General features: G+C 39.9%; 1 protein-coding gene and 1 long non-coding RNA gene across 3 annotated transcripts in view; one reads left to right on the top strand and one right to left on the bottom strand.

The window, feature by feature from the left end:
- Nucleotides 1-5,344: 5,344 nt before the first annotated feature.
- Nucleotides 5,345-18,485, bottom strand: LOC132709448 (uncharacterized). The gene is made up of 2 exons (XR_009620465.2): nucleotides 18,398-18,485; nucleotides 5,345-9,598 (listed from the first exon to the last, which is right to left on the bottom strand). It is a non-coding gene; the product is annotated as an uncharacterized LOC132709448 (long non-coding RNA).
- The window catches only part of AMOTL2 (angiomotin like 2), an 18,718-nt gene continuing 17,032 nt past the window's right edge, over nucleotides 18,265-19,950 (top strand). The window contains exon 1 of one of the 2 annotated variants that reach the window (XM_034439587.2): nucleotides 18,265-18,543. The gene's annotated coding sequence lies outside the window, so the exon portion shown is untranslated. Of the gene's footprint in view, nucleotides 18,544-19,069; nucleotides 19,515-19,950 lie in introns of those variants that run through there. The other variant, XM_034439588.3, reaches the window with a different exon arrangement.

Below are 19,950 nucleotides of genomic sequence, written 5' to 3'. Positions count from 1 at the left end.
ATAGGAAGGATGAGAAGAATAATAGCAATACAGTCTTAGTAAATAGTTTGAATGTTGTTGGAACTAGTTGTTTTAGCACAGTGATGGCATGCAGGGAGGAGGGGGAACTGTCCTTGTGTCTAGTTGTTCTTGTATGCAATGCTCTATAACATCGTTTTGAGGGTAGAAGTTGAAACAATTTATGTTGAGGATGTGAGGTCTGTAGATATTTTCACAGCCCTCTTTTTGACTCGTGCAGAATACAGGTCCTCAATGGAAGGCAGGTTGGTAGCCGTTGTTTTTTCTGCAGTTTTGGAACTTGTTTTGAAATATCCTTCTTCTAGACAATCAGCACACTTCGCAAGCCAAGTCAGCATACTTTTGTTTTGGTCTATCATAAGAGACACTGACCATCAGAATTCTTATTTTTTATTTCTTTTATTTTTGTAGATGCAGCTGCATCCTCTCTGCTCTTCACAGATGCCTCATCCAATTTCCTGTTCCCCATGATCTTTTTTAAGTCTCCTGAAAGCTTGGAGCTTATTTCTTGTGCAAGGGCCTAAAAGCTCTTTCCCAGTTCCAGTACTGCAAAATATCTTCTGAATTTTTACTTCTGATTATCTTTTGTTGGCTGGCCATCTTCATAATATCACAAAATATTAGTTATATACAGTCAGGTCCAGAAATATTGGGACATTGACACAATTCTAACATCTTTGGCTCTATACACCACCATAATGGAGTTGGAATGAAAGAAACACAATGTGCGTTAACTGCAGACTGTCAGCTTTAATTTGAGGGTATGTACATCCAACTCAGGTGAATGGTGTAGGACTTACAGCAGTTTGTATATGTGCCTCCCATTTGTTAAGGGACCAAAAGTAATGGGACAATTGGCTTCTCAGCTGTTCCATGGCCAGGTGTGTGATATTCCCTCATTACCCCAATTACAATGTGCAGATAAAAGGCCCAGAGTTCATTTCAAGTGTGCTATTTGCATTTGGAATCTGTTGCTGTCAACTCTCAAGATGAGATCCAAAGAGCTGTCACTATCAGTGAAGCAAGCCATCATTAGGCTGAAGAAACAAAGCAAACCCATCAGAGAGATAGCAAGAACATTAGGCATGGCCAAAACAACTGTTTGAAACAGTCTCAAAAGAAGGAATGCACCGGTGAGCTCAGCAACACCAAAAGACCTGGGAGACCATGGAAAACAAGTGTGGTGGATGACCGAAGAATTCTTTCCCTGGTGAAGAAAACACCCTTCACAACAGTTGGCCAGATCAAGAACACTCCAGGAGGTAGGTGTATGTGTGTCAAAGTCAACAATCAAGAGAAGAATTCACCAGAGTGAATACAGAGGGTTCACCACAAGATGTAAACCATTGGTGAGCTTCAAAAACAGGAAGGCCAGATTAGAGTTTGCCAAACAACATCTAACAAAGCCTTCACAGTTCTGGAACAAGATCCTATGGACAGATGAGACCAAGATCAACTTGTACCAGAGTGATGGGAAGAGAAGAGTATGGAGAAGGAAAGGAATTGCTCATGATCCTAAGCATACCACCTCATCAGTGAAGCATGGTGGTGGTAGTGTCATGGCGTGGGCATGTATGGCTGCCAATGGAACTGGTTCTCTTGTATTTATTGATGATGTGACTGCTGACAAAAGCAGCAGGATGAATTCTGAAGTGTTTTGGGCAATATTATCTGCTCACATTCAGCCAAATGCTGCAGAACTCATTGGACGGCACTTCATAGTGCAGATGGACAATGACCCAAAGCATACTGCAAAAGCAACCAAAGAGTTTTTGAAGGGACAGAAGTGGAATGTTATGCAATGGCCAAGCCAATCACCTGACCTGAATCCCATTGAGCATGCATTTCACTTGCTGAAGACAAAACTGAAGGGAAAATGCCCCAAGACCAAGCAGGAACTGAAGACAGTTGCAGTAGAGGCCTGGCAGAGCATCACCAGGGATGAAACCCAGCGTCTGGTGATGTCTATGCGTTCCAGACTTCAGGCTGTGATTGACTGCAAAGGATTTGCAACCAAGTATTGAGAAGGGAAAGTTTGATTTATGATTATTATTCTGTCCCATTACTTTTGGTCCCTTAACAAGTGGGAGGCACATATGCAAACTGCTGTAAGTCCTACACCGTTCACCTGAGTTGGATGTACATACCCTCAAATTAAAGCTGACAGTCTGCAGTTAACGCACATTGTGTTTGTTTCATTCCAACTCCATTGTGGTGGTGTATAGAGCCAAAGATGTTAGAATTGTGTCGATGTCCCAATATTTCTGGACCTGACTGTAAATATGACTGCACAGTTTTTGTATACAATTATGCATCAAATTGCAAAGTTTTTAGTTATATAATTATATATAGAATTGTAACTGTTTGCTGTTGTATGATATATTGTACCCTATATAGTTATTATATTTGTCCTGTTGTATTTTTTCTGTTGTATTTTTTCTCTTATTGTTTAAGCATTTGTCATGTATTCTGTTTATAATGTATCTTTGTGTTTGTTTATGTACATTTGATTCTTTTTCTATTATTTTAAAAGCAATAGAATTACTTTAAAAATCCAAAATATTACAGGTTGAAGTTGCAGATTCCTATTTATTTAACTTCCCTCCTTTCAGAAACCAATTTTTGCAATCCGTCTTCTGTCTTCCTTGCCTCTTCTTCCTGGATTCAACTGGCGAACTTATTGACTTAATTCGCTTAGTTAGGAATGGAGACAAAATTGCTTTAGACTATTGGGGTTGTTCATTTGGTAGTTTTTGTTTTTGAAGCAGGTTACTTTTCCTAAACTAACTACAGTTGATTGGAAGAAGATCAATAGCAACTTGGCTAAGACTTCAACATTGTCCCCCAAATAAATCCAATAAAAGAAATAGAAGTGTGAAGTTCCTCACTCCTTCTAAGTAGCAAATGGAAGATGGACAACAGAGGTGAAAAAACAGCAGGCAGTGTGGGAAATGCAATTTCAAACCTAGGTGGTTGTTTTCAAAACCAAAACATTTTTATTCAGAGGGAAAAGAAAAAAGTAGTTTGCATTAATGGTGACACATACTTATACAGACAGGCAGGCAGACAGAAATGCATACACTACACACACAAACACACAGCCAAGCTGTTAAATTTCTTCCCATTTGCTACCTTAGAAGCTAGTGTAGAAACTGCAGGGAGGGAAACAGAGATGAGCCATGTTATCTGCCTTTGGAAAAAAACAAAGCTAAAATAGTAACAGTACCAGTATAACAGAGTTGGAAGGGACCATGGAGGTCTTCTAGTACAACTCTCTGCTCAAGCAGGAGACCATACACCATTCTGGACAAGTAGCTGTCCAGTTTCTTCTTAAGAACCTCTGATGATGGAGCAACCACATCTGGAGACAGGCTGTTCCACTGTTTAATGGTTCCCACTGTCAAGAAATATCTTCTTAGTTCTAGGTCGGATCTCTTCTTGATAAGTTTCTTATCATTACTTCTTATTATATAATGTTTTCTTGATTGTATGGATGACTAAAATATCTGTATAGATTTATATTTGTAAGAAATATCTACATTAAATATATCTACAATGTAGATATCTAACCAATTTAGAAGTATTGGACAAAATACATTTTTTTTATTTTTATTTTTTAATATGAAGTGATTACATTTACAACTACTTTATTTTCCTATAAATCTGTAATTAAATGTGTTATTTTCTCTAGCTCTTATCAAACATATGATTTGTCCACAATTTCTCATACATGGAAATGTAGCAGTACACTATAACTGATTGCACAGAAGTGATTGCCTCAAAACCTAAATCATGCTAATGCACAATAGAAAGCTGTAGATTTTCCTTTACTTCTTCCTTCAACTCACATGAATGTGTTGAAACCTCCCCTTGTTATGTAGCCGTACTTGTTAATCATTAACATGCTTTCTATAAAACAAGCCAGCTTCAAACAATATGAAGACTGTTTGAAATAACTATAGTTAATGTTGACCAGAATTCTAAGTTCAGATAATTCAGCAAACTGTAGTGAATTAAAAGTAGCACTGAAAGCTTCTGAACTCCATCTTGCTATGAAATATGGAGTTGCTATCATGAGTCACCAAAAATTCCACCAAAAAATACAGCTTAAATATTTTAATGAAGCAAGTTTTACAAATGCTGAAGGGGATCAGCACAAAAAGTAGGGCTATCAGACACTTTCTCTTCAAATACTCAAACCTAATCATTGGCTTTCCCTCAGCTATTAATCAAGTACACTGTTGCAACAAAAGCCCAACAAATAACTGGGAGAGATATTTTCCTTCTGATTACTTTCCTTCTGAAAGTTTTTTTTTTTTTATAGCTCAAAAAGAAAAGAAATCAGGCTGGTTTGTTGATGATAAAACTTCTCAATGCTTCCCCCCCCCAACCCCCACTGCCCAAACAAATGTTTCTGCCCCTTGCTTTGGGATCCTTTAGTCTTTTCAGGAGAATTTGGTTTATTGTGGAGCTGCCAGAAAATCCCAAGATTGCTGCGGGTGTTTGCTCTATTTTTTTTTAAAAGGTACTGAATACCAGCTTTATAGAACGCATGTTTAATGTTCCATGCCTAATTAGCAATTTTGTCTGCACCTGCCCTGTCTCTCTCTTCCACTGCCACACATTGGACATCCTTCTGGCCATCTGCTGTCTCAAAGCCATGCAGACAGCAGCAGCTCTGCATCTGGGCAGGAGCTCTATGGATACATGTGTCTCTGGGAGAACAGTTAGAATACAAGAAGGGGTTTCTTTCAGCTTCTGCTGTCAGTGTCCTTGAAAACAGCGGGAAGGTTGAGTGCCAGCCACATTCTTCTATGCTGTGCCCAGGGGCTTTTAATGTCCTGAGAAGTAATCTGAGCTGTTTCTTGGCTGCTATTGTTAGGTGATAACTATTCACAACATACAGGAGCTTTTGTTAGTCCTGGGCCATTTTGCCAATCCCCTTCCTTCAAAAACAAGGAAGCAACTTTATAGAATTAAAAGCCTGATTCTCAGACTGTTATGGAGGCAAATCAGATTGAAACTGTTTGGGTTTTACTCCAACTAATATTTCATTGGTTTTAAAAAATAGCCTTCAACCAAAAATATAAATGAGATATTTATCTTTGTTTATATTTGGACAATAGTATTAATTCCAATACTGTACATTCCATTATATTTTTCTTCAGAAAATGCATTAAGAAGTATACTGAAGATTCAATTTCATCAGAGTCCCTACGAAGAGTGCAGTCAAGACTGGGTTTATTGCATGTGGATTGGACTAAACTAAATTTCCCTCTTTCACTCAATTGAAAGGGGAAAAAAACAATCTCCATGCTAGCTATTATTTTAGACCTGTATCTTTAATTATACTAATCAAAACAACAGACCAGATGGCCTTATATGAATCTACTGCTCCCATTTTATTGATATGACTAGGTCAATAAATCCAAAACTGCTTTATCTGATTAATGTGAATCATTGGAATCTGTAGCAATACATGAGAATGTGGAATGTATGACACACATGCAGTGACATCATCAAACCAACCCTGCCCTTCCTTACTTGCATCCAAATATCTGTTACAAGTACAAGCATTGTGGAATTTGCATGATGATATAATGATAAATAAGTCCCTGTTTACATATTATCATGGCTCATTGCAGTCACCATTAATTCATAACCCAGTATAGTGATTTAACTGATAATCTATTCGTGGGAATATAAAAGTATGGAAGTAGCAGATACATAGGTGAACTAGACATTCATTTGCAAATATGCTTTTATATAATAAAGACAATTCTAACGTAGTAATAAATTAAAATTATTGGCTTGTCCCCTATTACATGAAGGTTAAAACACTGTTTTACTCCCAATCTCTGTGACTTTTCATTGGAATTGATGCCTTTTCTGTGCTTAAGCATGGCAGGCACATATGACTCTGCAAACAATTTTGATTCGTGTTAACTAGTTTAAACTGATTCACTTCGTAAACATATTATATAATGATAGATAATCACCACTTCCTATAGCTATTCCCACAGGTGCTTTTTGGATCAATAAACACTGTCATGCATGATCAAATGCAGCATCAGATCCAACTGGGCAATTCTATTCAAGGAAAGTCACGTGTAATAGCTTCCCCTTTTCTTGGAGTTTGTCCATGAGTGAGCTGTGAAGATAGCATCAGTATTAGAACCTTTGATAAAACCGCATTGATTAGTACTGATTTTCACGATGTCATGTAGGCGTTGGTTGAGGATCTGCTCAAAGATTTTCATTGTGTATGATAAGAGGCAAATTCAAATTCAAATTGGTTGATAGAGAAATCTGGTGGGTCACCTTTCTTGAAAAGGGGAGCTGTGGGGCTTGTAGCTCAGTCAGCAGGCACGTATCCAAAGTCCACAATGGTGTGGAAGAAGTACATTAGCCAATTGGCTGCTTTGCTGCTAAATTCCTCCAGCTTCCAAATGTTTGCTGGTAGGTCATCAAGGCCTCGTGCTTTTAAATTCTTCATGCCATGGGTAGTTTTGGTAACCTCTTCCAGCAAGATGTGTGGAACTGGGCCAGCATTGGGCAAGCTATCAGGCAAGTATGCAAATTTGATATTAGTCATTGAATTGCTGCTGCCAGCATTCCAGAATTTTGTCTTTGTCCCGCAGTCGCCTGTCATCTTTATCTTTCACACATACATAGTGCTCGATGCCTTGTCTGTCCTTGACATGTTTTGCTTGCATTTCTTCATGTCCAGTTGTTTCTCTAAGTTGCAATAGTGTTCAGCTCTGACCTGAATAATTTTCTTTGCCATTCTTCTCACACTGAGGTAATTTTGCCAGTTTGGGCAAAATTGATCTTATGTGTATACCAGTTCTTATATGTCACCTTCTTTTCCTGTACTTTTTGCTGCCCTTTTTCAGTCCAAAGCCATGGTTTCTTGTCAGTGCGATGAAGGCCTGGTCTCATAGTGCCCAGGGTCATTCTCGAGGCAGTCTCCAAGAGCAGCAGTCCATGTGGCATCAATCAAGCTTTCAGTGATTGGAGGAGATGTAATATGGTTGATGAAAGCTGCCTTGTGGCTGCATAGTTTCCACCACTTAGTTTTGTCTGGACCCCTTGTCCTGCCACTACCATTTCTGTGTACGCTAATCTTCATATCAGCAACAAGTATCTTATGTTGTGAGGCTAGGCAATCAGGTAGTATGATCTTTATAATGATAGATAATAAAGTTATTATACTGTCCCTTGTTCACATATCAAGGTCTGTTATACTGCAAAATAAATCCATTTTAAAACACTAATAACTTACGAATGAAGGCAAATATACATATCTCCGAGAATGCTGCAGAATGTGCTAGACAGAAGTTCCCTAAGGATGGGGTCCAGCACAAGTCCAAAAGCTCAGAAGACTAAACTCTGATCTCGGTGACCAACCCAGATTGGATCCTGCACTAATAACTTATATTACCTATACATTTGGTAAAATAATTATCCAGATAAGCTTTGAAGATCATTTTCCACCAAACACATGTAAAATTTAAGGTTCCTTCCCATTTTTCTCACATGCAATCAAATTTAATTATGAAAAAGTCTGAGGCTATTTCACCAGCCATATGTCAGAAAATCAAGCATCAGCTTTTCAAGGCTCCAAGTGTTGTCCATCAGTAACGGTCTCGTCACACCAGTTTTACTCTATTGAAAGACAAGACACCGAAGACCGGAAGATATGTGGGTCTCTGTGTTAAGATTTTTCCTTTCCAGTGGTGCTGATGTAGGAGCAGGCCTCCTGAAGGGAAGGCATGGGGCTCTCTAACCCCTGCTGAGATAATGGGTTAGTGAGAAGGAATATACAGCAGGGATTCCTGGTGTTCAAGGAAAGGCAAAGGAGCTAGTCTTTGACCCGAGGTGAGCAAATTGCTGGCTTTTGTCCCTTTGCATTGTATTGGGAACAGAAGAGGAAATAGCTGCATTCCAGACATTACCATGTCAATGTAAACAGAGGAGAGAAAGGAGAGAAAAGGGGGGTTGGGGTATGTGTGACTTTATACAAAGGAATCCTTGTCTCCCTGCCCAAGAATCCCACCTCCAGCATTAAAAAGGGATTTCTTAATGAAGCTACAAAATTAAGCTGCATATACATAGAACCAGATTTTGCATTAATGTAAAAATTACAATGAATTTAAATTATACTTTCTAAAGGAAATTCATCATATTTTTAACAGCAAAAGCAGCACAGTGGCTGGTGGATCTTTCAGAAGCCAGCAGATCTGCTGTGGTGCAAATTTGTATCTCATTTATCAGAGAGCATAGCAACGTGGAATGTTTTAGGCTCGAAGTAGTAGTGGCTCAAAATTATTGAAACCCAGGGGGATTTAAACTGAGAATCTTTTCCCCCTTCTACTTAAAAGGTAAGGGTGCTCATTGCCGAGGAAGCCAGCGTTAACCCAAAGATATTTTCCATGGTCATGTGAACAGTATAGCTATATGCCAAAGGCACATAAAACGCTGTTACCTTCCCACCGAAGTGGTACTTATTAATCTACTCGCATTTGCATGCTTTTGAACTGCTAGGTGGGCAGGAGCTGGGATAGGAACGGAAGCTCACCCCATTGCGTGGTACTTGGGTCTTGAACCCTCGCCGTTAGCTAACAAACTCAACACCTCTAACTGCTGAACCATCATGCTATCTTTCTACTTAACCACATCATAAATATGTTCCAGCAAAATCTCTCTCCCCCCCCCTTCTCTCTCTCTCTCCTTCCTATGTCCTCATGACATTTCCTTCTTCGTGGCCCAGCATATATAAATGAAACAAAGCTAGGCAATAACTTGCTGTATATGAGTTAAAGTAATTTTTTTCCCTTTATTTCAACATAATTCAGGGCAACTACTTTAAGGTATCTAAAATCTGTTAGATTTGGTCATTCATTACTTTGGAGGGATGTCTATTTCTACTTATTTATTTACGTATATTTATGTATATTTTATTATTTTTTATAAATAACTCTAGGTGGTGAACATGTCTACTACTCTTTCCTCTTCCTGTTTTCCCCACAATAATTCTTTGAGGTGAATTGGGCTGAGAGAGAGCGACTGGCCCAAAGTCACCCTTAGGCTTTCATGCCTAAGCCAGATCTAGAACTCACAGTCTTCTGGTTTCTAGCCTGGTGCCTTAAAAATCATACCAGTGACTGCCATTGTAAATAGAGATGACAGAGATGATATAGTAATTTTAAGTGGAAGATAGTTGATTTCATACCAAGATGGATGGATATTGGTTGGATGGATGGCACTAAAACTCAGTAGCAGGCAAAAACTCTTTTAAGAAATTTGTTAGGCACGAAGTTTCATAAACTAAATTTCTCTTCATTAGATGCTTGAAGTAGGATTGTGAGAAAAGATACTCCTATGTTTGAATGAAATCAATTTTTGACAACAGCTGAGAAAACAATGTTTTAAGAAATCAAGTTGGTATACTGTAGCCACGAAACTAGCCATGGTAGCACCCTTAATCTGAAGATAGATGTTCTCATCAAAGCTGACCAATTGTGAATTTGAAGCTAGGTCATCACACAATGAGTAGTGATGGTCCTTGTAGTATAGCCTGAAATATAAAGGAAACAAATAGACTTAAGAGCAGATAATTTCATTAGTAAATTAAAAAGAAAAAAAAATGGAACCTGGGTATCTCACCCAGAAGAGAGTGATTCCTTATCTTTTGCACTGCAAGGGTGAGAACAAGAGGTACAATAATTTGAACACTGGTTTCACTAGAAACAGAGCTTGCATTTAACACATGGCAGTCACTGGAATTCTTTCATACTGGCTTCAAAGCTTTTCTATAATAAAACTTACTTAAAAGAGCATTTGTGTTCTTGAAATATTGGTTTGTCAGCCAAGGAAAGCCTGGCAGATTATCAACTAATTGTAGTTTCCTCAGAAAGTGCATAGCATTTCATATGCTTTGGCTGGTCCATGAAATAAGACCATAATTGTGAGATATAAATGCTTGAAAAAAGTAGGACAATTAATATACAGCACTCAATTAAGAATTTTGGCAAAGTGATACAAGGATGCATCCCAGGATTCTGCATGATATGTCTGCAGACTTAGTCCTACAAAACAACATGCAGTTATTATCTGAGGGAGATTAACAAGTGATGGCAAGATACAGAATTATTCTTCTTGATATCATTTGTGTGCATTGTTTTCAGCATTTGTAATAACACCATTGCAGATTCCTTTTTACGGAATGCACCATTCCATTATGTCTTTTCCAATTTTTGTCCTTGGTTCTTCAATTGGTTGATATTCTGTGCTCAATATACTTCTTTTTCCATTTCCTTCTGCATAGCATGTACAATGGCCCGGTGCACCTCTTACCCCTTGGCGGTGTCTCCATGCTGCACTCTCCTCCAGCCCTCCTGGTGCAACTTGCCTCCCCAATGGCAGCTCCTCCTCCTTTTCCTCCTGGCTGTTCCAGCATCCCAGCCAGAAGTGGCAGCAAAAAAACCATCACCGCCCCCTCACCCCTCGCGGCAGCAGGAGCAGCAGGCCACTCAGCCAGCAAATTCTACCCCATTGCCCCATGTGCCTCAGCTGGCCAGGCACTCCAGACCACAGACAGGCATCGGTGCTGCAGGCCAGAGGGCTGGGGCCATGCAAGAAGGCCGCTCAGGCAGGGAGGGAGGGAAACCCAGCCTTTACAAAACAATCAGCTGGTACATATACAATTAACATTGCCCCAAAGTGCACCCCCCTCCTCCCTCCTTTCTTCCTTCTTAGGTATGTGTATAACTTTTATAGCTATTGCTTATATTGTTTTTTTCCAAAAGAACCTGGAGAATCCTGGGAGTTAAAGTTCACACATCTTAAAGTTGCCATGGTTGAAACCTATCCTCTTTAGAAAGCCCTTCCTAGGCAGATTCACATGATAGACTTTCCAAGCTAAAGCTTTTTTATACAGTTCTTTTATATTATGATTACAGCAGGGGTGGGTTCTACTTACCTTTACTACCGGTTTGCAGTGGGGCCGCACGCAAGCGCAGAAGCTTCTGTGCATGCGCAGAAGCATTTTGATGATGTCGGGGTCGGTGGGCAGAGCCTCCGGTCAGTTTTACTACCGGTTCTATAGAACCGGTGTGAACCGGGGGCAACCCACCACTGGGTTACAGGTAATAATTTTTAATGTCTTTGAACCAAACTACTGAATGCATAAATAATTATACTGTATTTGGAATGTGACTTCTTGAAAATATCTAAACAAAATTAATCTTTGAGGTTTGATTTTATTTTGAGTTACTTCTGTGGCTTTAACAGTTATCATTACGCCAGTTCCTGTAATTCTCTTTTATGCTGTCACTATATTTGATTTTCATTGTATTGTATTTATATCACTTGAAACATTTTATATAGATGAATTTGTTTAGATATAGAATCTAATTATTTCAAAAAAAAAATTAAAAACCACTTATAGATACAAATATCCTTAGGATCTCTAAACTTCCCTCCATATATCAGATTAGAAGGGTGAAAGACACATTTTGCTTTTGCTTCCCAATTGTTCACTTCTATCCCTATTTAAATCTGCCAAGTATCATGCTTAGGCATTTTCCAGACATTATGCAAGATTAAAAACATGCAATTTTTCAATAATTAGAATGAGGATATTATTATGAGGATACTTTTAGAGTTGGATCCAGACTTTTTTATGCTTAGATCAGGCCTATTAAAATCAATGAATCCACATAAGGTACAACTAATCCAGGGGTGAAATGCTCCCAGTTCGGACTGGATTGCCTGATCCGGTACCGATGGAGGCTGGTGTTCGGAGAACCAGTAGCAAAAGTCCTGCGCCCCCCCCCCCCATGCCCAGCTGAGCTGCATGATTATCAGAGGCTTTTTTTTTTTTACTTTTAAAAGCATTTTTTCTACAACCTCTTCGGCCGAAAAAATGCTTTTAAACAGAGGGAAAAAGCCTCTGATCGCGCAGCTCAGCTGGGATCGTCAGAGGCTTTTAAAAGCATTTTTTTCTGCAACCTCTTTGGCCGAAGAGGTTGCAGAAAAAAATGCCTTTAAAAGCCTCTGACGATCCCAGCTGAGTTGTCTGATCGTCAGAGGCTTTTAAAAGCATTTTTTCTGCAATCTCTTCGGCTGAAGAGGTTGTAGAAAAAATGCTTTTAACAGTAAAAAAAAAAAAGTTGGCCACACCCACCCAGTCACATTACCCCCCACCAAGCCATGCCCACAGAACTGGTAGTAACAAATTTTACTTTTCACCACTGAACTAATCCAACCCATTGTTTGTTTCTTGTATCTCTAGGTTAATTAGTCCTTCTTTTTAATATTCCAAGCCTTGAATAAGCATATGAATTCATCTGCATAGTCATCTTTCTATGCCATAAATACACTTTCATTTTCCGTTGTTGCAGCTAGTCCTCATAATTTTTCTTATATTTGTTGACTGATTTACTTCATTGCACCCAATTCTTCATACCTACCATATTTTATATGTGCAAAAGTACAGGACTTTCTTTTTATGCAACAATGAAGCTATTATGAAAAACAATACATTTTTATAAATATCCTTTCATTTCTTCTTTGCTAATTGAAATATGGTTCTGTCAATATTGTGGCAATTTCTGAATCTACTTACGAAGCAGTTAATGAGGAGCATCATAGACTGCCTTTGCCTGCCTATAGCAATGGTTTCCAACTTTAGCAAATTTAAGATGTGTGGACTTCAACTTCCAGAATTCTCCAGCTAGCTAAAGTTGCCCAGGTTGAACATTGAACTGGGACATATTATGAGTTTCATGGTTTTGTTTCTTGGGATTTATTTAATATCCCAGAGATGGGAATTCTGGAAGTGACGTTCCCAATATGTCTGGGATATTCTGGAAGTTACCAGGTTGGGAAAAATTGCCTCAGGTACTTCCTGCTACTAAATGTAAAGGTTAATTAACACAATTATCCTCAACTCTACTCAAATAAAGCCTCAGCGCTTATATCCTTAGAAAAGTACGTCTTCAGCCAAATCCTCAGTCACCATTTCATTATACATCCTTTGGGTGCAGCAGGAAATAATTTGGAGATGTCATCCAAAGGCCCTGGAAAGACAGAAGGAATTCCCAGCCCTCCCTTTGGAATGTACCTGCAAGTCAAAGGATATGATGCTTTCTTTGTGAGTTCCAAACAGGCGTCACCTGTCAATTGGGGGCCGACAGAAGGAGGGGGGGAGGGAGACGCCATATTGTGAGGCATGCGGTGGGAAGAGCAGATGGCAAAGGCGGGCTCTTTCTTTTTTAATCAGGCTTGTTTGGCATTGAAGACAACAGATCCTCTCCCAGCTTTGATTAAAGGAGATTTATTTCCATAGGCAGCTGGCAGGCAGCAGGCTGATCCCCTGCCAATAACTGCCCCCTCTCAGCCACAAGCTGCTGACACTTGCTTCAGGCTTCCTTGCACAAATCCATAAGCACAATTTGCAACAATGCTCCTTTCTGTCCCTAAAGCCACATAACCAACCACAACTTCCAAAAAGGTATTCTCAGCCCCTCCCCCAAATTATAACTTAATAGGCATTCCCTCTCTCCTTCATTTGATCTCCATAACTTGAAAAACTGAGGCCTTGTTTTGAAAAAAATAATTCTCGGTGTGATTGTTTTTCAGACAAGGATAATCCTTTGCTCAACATTGATGTTTGTAGTATTGTTCAATGTGTTGTTTTGGGAATCATGTTTTCAATGTTGCAAGGTAATTGTCAATTATTTTGACAATTCCACGATATGGAACAGAATGGGAGAGTAAAAATATTTTATAAACTATAATTCATAAAATGAAATATGCTTGACTGATTGAAACTATATAGGTTGAAGGAAGGAAGAAAAAGAATTCTCAGGATTTACTGGGTTCACACATCAGGCTAAAGTATTGATCATAGTTTATTAAATAAGCCACAATTGGATAGGTTCTCACAATGAATTATAGATTCATCCCTGAATCTTTTGAGTCAAATGGAATTTTCAGAATATTAATACAGCATAATATGAACACTCTCAGAAAATAGATGCCAAATTGCAGAACATTGATTTATTATAAAGCAAATTAGAGAGGCAGCTCTCTACTACCTTAAGATGTTTTCTATCATCTCATTTTTTTTTAATATCAGTTTTCTGGGTAAATGGAGTCACTCCTAATCAAAATATTGGGTTGAAGACCTCCTAGCATATTTATTTTTAATACTAACTTGTATGATTCCACTATCTTTGTTAATTTTAATATATTTACTTCTTACTGTTCTGATTTTTTATAATATTGTCTTATTGTAAGCTTCCTAGAGTCGCAGGAAAGGGCAACAAATAAATTTAATAAGTAAATATGCAGGACCTAGAAACATCCTTGGGTAATAAACATTTTACATTTCCACCTTTAGTTATAAGGAGAACAATTTCTTTAAAAAAAAAACTTTGGAATAACATTTCAAATCAAGGGAAAAATCCATCTGCACATTGGTGTCTAATGGGCAGTAGGTTTATTTATTTATTTATAACATTTGCATAGCTGTCCATCTCACATGAAAGAGACTGGGCATTTAATTTAAAAAAAATAAATACATGAAATCACAATTAAAAAATACCCTCAAAAAAGGCACACAAAACAAGAGAGAATGCTATTAATTGCAGGAACAAAGCTATCACAAAATTTCCATTCCCTGGGACCTCCAAGCCTGACAACATAACCAGGTGTTGAGCGACTTGCAAAATATTGAGAGGGATGGAGCTAATCGAAGGAGGAGGTTACACAAGACAGATGTGACATGGCAAAAAAAGTCCCTCTCCTGGGATCCACCAAATGTAATTTCCCATCAGATGGAACCCTCAACATGCCTTCTCTGCCACTCTTGACAGGACAGGCAGATATTATCAGGGAGAGATGGTCCTTCTGATAAGCCAGCTCCAATGTTATGGAACCAGTCATACACTATAGTAGTGATGTGTTTAATTTTGGCTTAATATATTATTTAAATCCAGAAACTCTTTTTGCCATGGTGTAGCTGTAGCAGGTACCATGACACAGAGAAGCCGTAAGAGCTGCTAGCTTTCTTTCTGGAGGATTGGGAGGAGCATGAAGGAATTAGTATTCAGTCATGTTAACTTCCACTTAAGTACAACTGTCAGCCTTCTGTGTTTGGAACTAGAGCCAAAGGCAAAATACTGACAAATTTAAGAAAGCAAGTTGATAACTGCCTCCTTCTTTCATCGGACGCATCCCTAGTGCAAAACAGGTGTCCTCAAAATAATGGGGTACCTGTCTCTTAAAATGAATTTGTGTGACCTTCCCCCATGAATAAAACTAATGATTTCATTGGACAAAAAAAAATCTTGTGCTTTAAATCATTCGGAAGATGTTGTCAATTGAACTCTTGCAAAAATGTTGTATGCAGTGAATATCTACTGCATAGATATTCTATGGATTTTGATTAATTGCTGGTTATGATAGGAGATTATTATTTCTTTAAGGATATTTTATTTCCGTTTACTCTGGATATGTTTTGTTTATCTTGAATAACTAACTAAATAAACAAAACATATTTAATCTGTAGCAGTTGAAAACCCCACCAGTTCTCAAACTCAACAGTGGCAAATTCATGGAACTGAAGTTCCATGTGAGTTTTGACTGTCGTGTTACAAATGGAAGCTCCAGAAGAAGTCTGAAGTGCATTCTGCCCAAGCTCCCACTTTGACTAAACAGGCCTCACCAAGCCTGAGGAAGATTTTGACACCCTCTCTAAAATGCTTATGACCTCACTACAGGTCATGGCCAGGGCTGGATAAAGGCCAAGTGATGCCCTAAGCACAAACCAATAGTGGTGCCCCTTGACAGAAGCAAAATAAATGTGAACTCTGATTATTAAACTTTTAAATTTTAGTCATTCAATCTGCCAAAGCAAACATTTTTAACAATGCAAAGCAAACACAGCAGAAAAGGACAATTACGGAAAAAAAAACTCCACTAAAGTTGATTGTGGTGGTAAAAGAGTTAAGAACACAAGAACCAGGGGGAAAACTTTGTGGTGTCTCCTTCCCTTGGTGCCCTAAACTCCTGCTTATTTTGTTCACTAGTTAATACAGGGTTGCTCATGGCCCTTAGTTTGAGAAGCCCTGATGTATTCCCAAAGTTACAACTGCAGAAGGCAAAGCATTTGCAGGTACATGTCTCACTGGCATAAAAGCAATTGGATCAGACTGTTCCATGCCAGGATCCAAGATGTTCGGCACCTGTTGCATCATCCCAAAGAATGAGTACAGTTGACATGTACTGTTTTTTCTTGGTCCAGCTTTAAACCAACCAGGAGTAACTGGGCTTCACTGAATTGGCAGAAACAGAAGGAGCACTGGGGGAAGGGAGAAGAAAGTGACTTAACCAAGAGAAGGAGAGATGCAATGTTTGAATGGAAAATCATCAGCACAACAATAGATTAGGGAAATGTATCCTTTAGATTAATGGGCTATGTGTTTTTTCTTAGAACCCTACAGCCCATTAGTCAGAGTCAAACACAAAAGGTGAATCATAGCCCCTTAATGGCTCAGAAAAGTGAGATGCAACCTGCAGTTACAAAGTTCCATCAAAACAGATATTCAAACTAGTTATTCTTAATCACTTGAGCATTGGGGAATTTTGTTGATTATTTCAAATCACCTGAAGCTTTATTAGTAGATCCCAGAATATTTTCTGTCTACCTCTGTTGCAAATGAGAGACATGAAGATGTTAGAAGAAACCATGGTAGATGTGAAAAATGTTAAAGGGGGAAAAGAAGAGTCATGGTTGTGACTGTAAGCTCAGAATACATAACCTACCAGTTTTAACCTCTAACTGAAAATTGTTTTTTTTAAAAAAAATATTATAGGGCTATGGAATGGAGGCTTCTTGCTAACTAGACTATATCTAGCAATCCAGTAACTTATACTTAACAATGCAAAGTTTGTATGATTGGAACCATGTATATTTTCTTTTCCCATATTGTGAATTCTCTTTTTAACTATACAGAAATCATTTTAATAATGGCATCACATGTCTGTGCTGCATGTCAGTGGAGTTGCCAAATATTTTGCATGTCTTCACAATCAGAAGGTCCTGAATAGTCAAACTATTCCCATTTGATTCCTGAACTGTCAGTGAGCCTGAAGTTTTTTGGCTAACATTTTCATTACTAAGAATATGGCTTCCTTCTCCTTTGGGATTATGACCAATGCATTTGGGATTAAGACAAGGCTTGCCAAGCAATCTTCAAAATGCAACAAGCTATCTGGATTCATAGATGTGACAGTCTGGGCTAAACCTCCCAAATACCAACTCTAAAACCGCACTAGTGCACAGTGAGAAATTCAGGATTGTCAAACTGGCTGTGCAACTACTGTAGTGTTAGAGGTAGATGCTTTTACACCGTGGCCACACTAGCCGTTGGGTGGAGGAAGAGATTGTGTATTATTTCTCTTATTTTAATTTCTAGGAAATCACCTTTGTTTTACTGGAGAATTTTCCTGCTCATTCTGTTGAATGAGTCTTGGCCTTTTCCTGGAAAGGAAAAGGAACTGCACCCACAGTTTAGATGCGGAAAAGGGTGGCTGAGATTCGGGAAGCACTTGCCTGGAGCCCAATTCTGACCTGATCTTTTGCAGAAACATTAAGTATAAATTCCAAACAGACGCATTTCATTGCAGGACATGTAGGAAAGAAAATAGCTACGCCCTTCTTTAATATAACCTCATACAGCAGCTCTTATTTATGGGAAAGCTGATGATATGCGACCCTCCTTAGGATCCATTCCACAGGATCCACAGGATCCATTCTTGCCTCTCTTTTTTTTTTTTCATTTTAGCCAAATTAAGTCTTTCTGTGCCCTTCAAAGCAGCAGCTCTGCACAGCCGAGCCACTGCGGCCCAGCAAAACGCCTCTACAAATGGAAGCCGTATAAACCGAGGCAGCCTTTTAAATCGAGCTGCTGAATTGAGTCCGTGCCGGTCGCGTATTGTATATTTTATTGTGAGAGTTGGGGAGAAGCTGGAGCACGCCCTCTTCCGGCCTCCGGCTCCGAACACAACTGCAGGGCCGCAAACGGCAAAGCTCTTTAAAAGCCAACTGCGTACTTTGATCCCAGTGGGGAACCTGAAGACTCTTGCATTCCTGACATAGCATCAGCCTCTTGCGCAGCCCAGCCTCTTTTTCTCCTCGGCTCTGCTTGCAGCTGGAGGAGGCAGGCGCTGCGCGCAGTCGCCTTCCTTCCAGCAGGGGCGGACACAGGCAGGCGCTTCTGGGCAAGGAAGCTTAGGCTTCCATGCACGCACGTACACACACACACACACACACACATACACACACGCGCGCTCAGAGACGATTTACATTCCCTCAGTTGCCCGGGACAGCAGCACGGGCGGAGGCGCTGGCCGGGATCGAACGCACCTTTCCCTCTTCGGCGCTCCGCAGCCAGAAAAAAGAGACCCCCCCTCCCCCCAAATCGTGCGGGCCACTCCGGCTGCTATGGTTGGGTAAGTTTCACGCCGCTGGAGGTTTGGTCCGGAGGGAAAAGAGACGCCCGCGACATATGTCTGGCGGCTTGAACGGAGAGCTGGTTACGAGCAAGGACCCCTTTTTCCCTGCGGTGCTTCCTTCCAGATCGGACGCCCCTTTTAGGAATTTATGGCCGTTTTGCTCCTTCTGGCATTGGTGGCCGGAGCAGAACGGCGAGCCCAAAGCGCTGGTTATTACTTTTTTCTTCTTCTTTATCTTTCGGCCTTAAAAAATATATATAAATCTCTCTTGGGCATCTTTACCTGTGTAAGCCCCTTTGCCCTTCGCTTTCCCTGCAACTCTTTACTAAATGGCCCTCCGTTCCCTGGGCGCAGTTGTTACAAACGTTTCGAAATCTTGGTTGGTGGGGGAGCGTAGCAGTGTATAAGCTGCTGTTCTTTGCGACGGTGTGTGTGTGTCGGGGGTGGGGTGGGGGGGAAGCGGTTTGCTGGCAATGCAGGTGGCTGGGAGAGTTTATACCCCGCGAGCAGTAGCCTTGGCTTTGTCTTGCCTGCCGCTGCCCGATGCTTCTCGTTCTCACTTAGCAGGAATGTTAATTGCAATCCAAACCCCGATGATGTCAGCGCAGAACTATTTGGAAAACAAAGAGCGGGCAGGGAAACTCGAAAGACGGCGCAGATGGCAATCTGCTGAGTGCGCTGCGAGCGAGCAAGCGAGCGCTCTCTCTCCGTTGGGTTTGGACTGGGAGGGAGGAGAGGTAGAAGCCAAACCTTCGCCATTTCCTCCCGTCTTTGCTTTTAGCCATTTCTAGGGAAATTGGCAGAGGACTCGGTTATGGGTTAATACGAAGCTTTTGAGGAGGGAGCCGCGAAGCGTTGAGGGAAGCATATTTAGGATTGCAACCCAAGACCGAAGTTAACGCGTCTGTTCCTTGGATCAGCCTGTTTGCAGGGTGATGAGTCGGAACTTTCTTTTCTTTGCCCTGTTGGTGCGTAGGTTATGAAGATTCGCCGAGCATTTCGTTTTTCTCCCTGGCTTGCTGCAAATGTTTCTCAGGAATGTGTTGCTTTAAGAGAATTGGTGTCAAGATTCTTTTTTTTTTTTTTCTGGGAAGCTTTGCAGAAATATTTTTTTGTTGTTTCAGAACAGCCTACATTGAACCTCTTTTCTGAAGAGTAATGTTAAATAATCTGTAAAAGAGATGCAGTAGTGCTGATCAGACAGTCCATTTCTCTCAAAAATCATTTTTTAAAAAACAAGATGATAGTTCTGTAGCATCCTAGATAGTTTTTATAAAATGAAGAGTTCCACATAGCCTCGCTCCAATTCGTTGACTCCTATTTGTTTCCCCAGAATAGCACATTACTTACAAATAATTATGGTTACCTATTTTGCCTTTTGTATGGTCCCTAATTGTTTAGCAC

Source organism: Pantherophis guttatus, chromosome 6, assembly GCF_059756535.1.
Source record: "Pantherophis guttatus breed Tessera chromosome 6, ASM5975653v1, whole genome shotgun sequence".
NCBI lineage: Eukaryota > Metazoa > Chordata > Lepidosauria > Squamata > Colubridae > Pantherophis > Pantherophis guttatus.
Note: the sequence above shows the minus strand (reverse complement) of the source record. Positions and strands in the feature narration are given on the sequence as shown.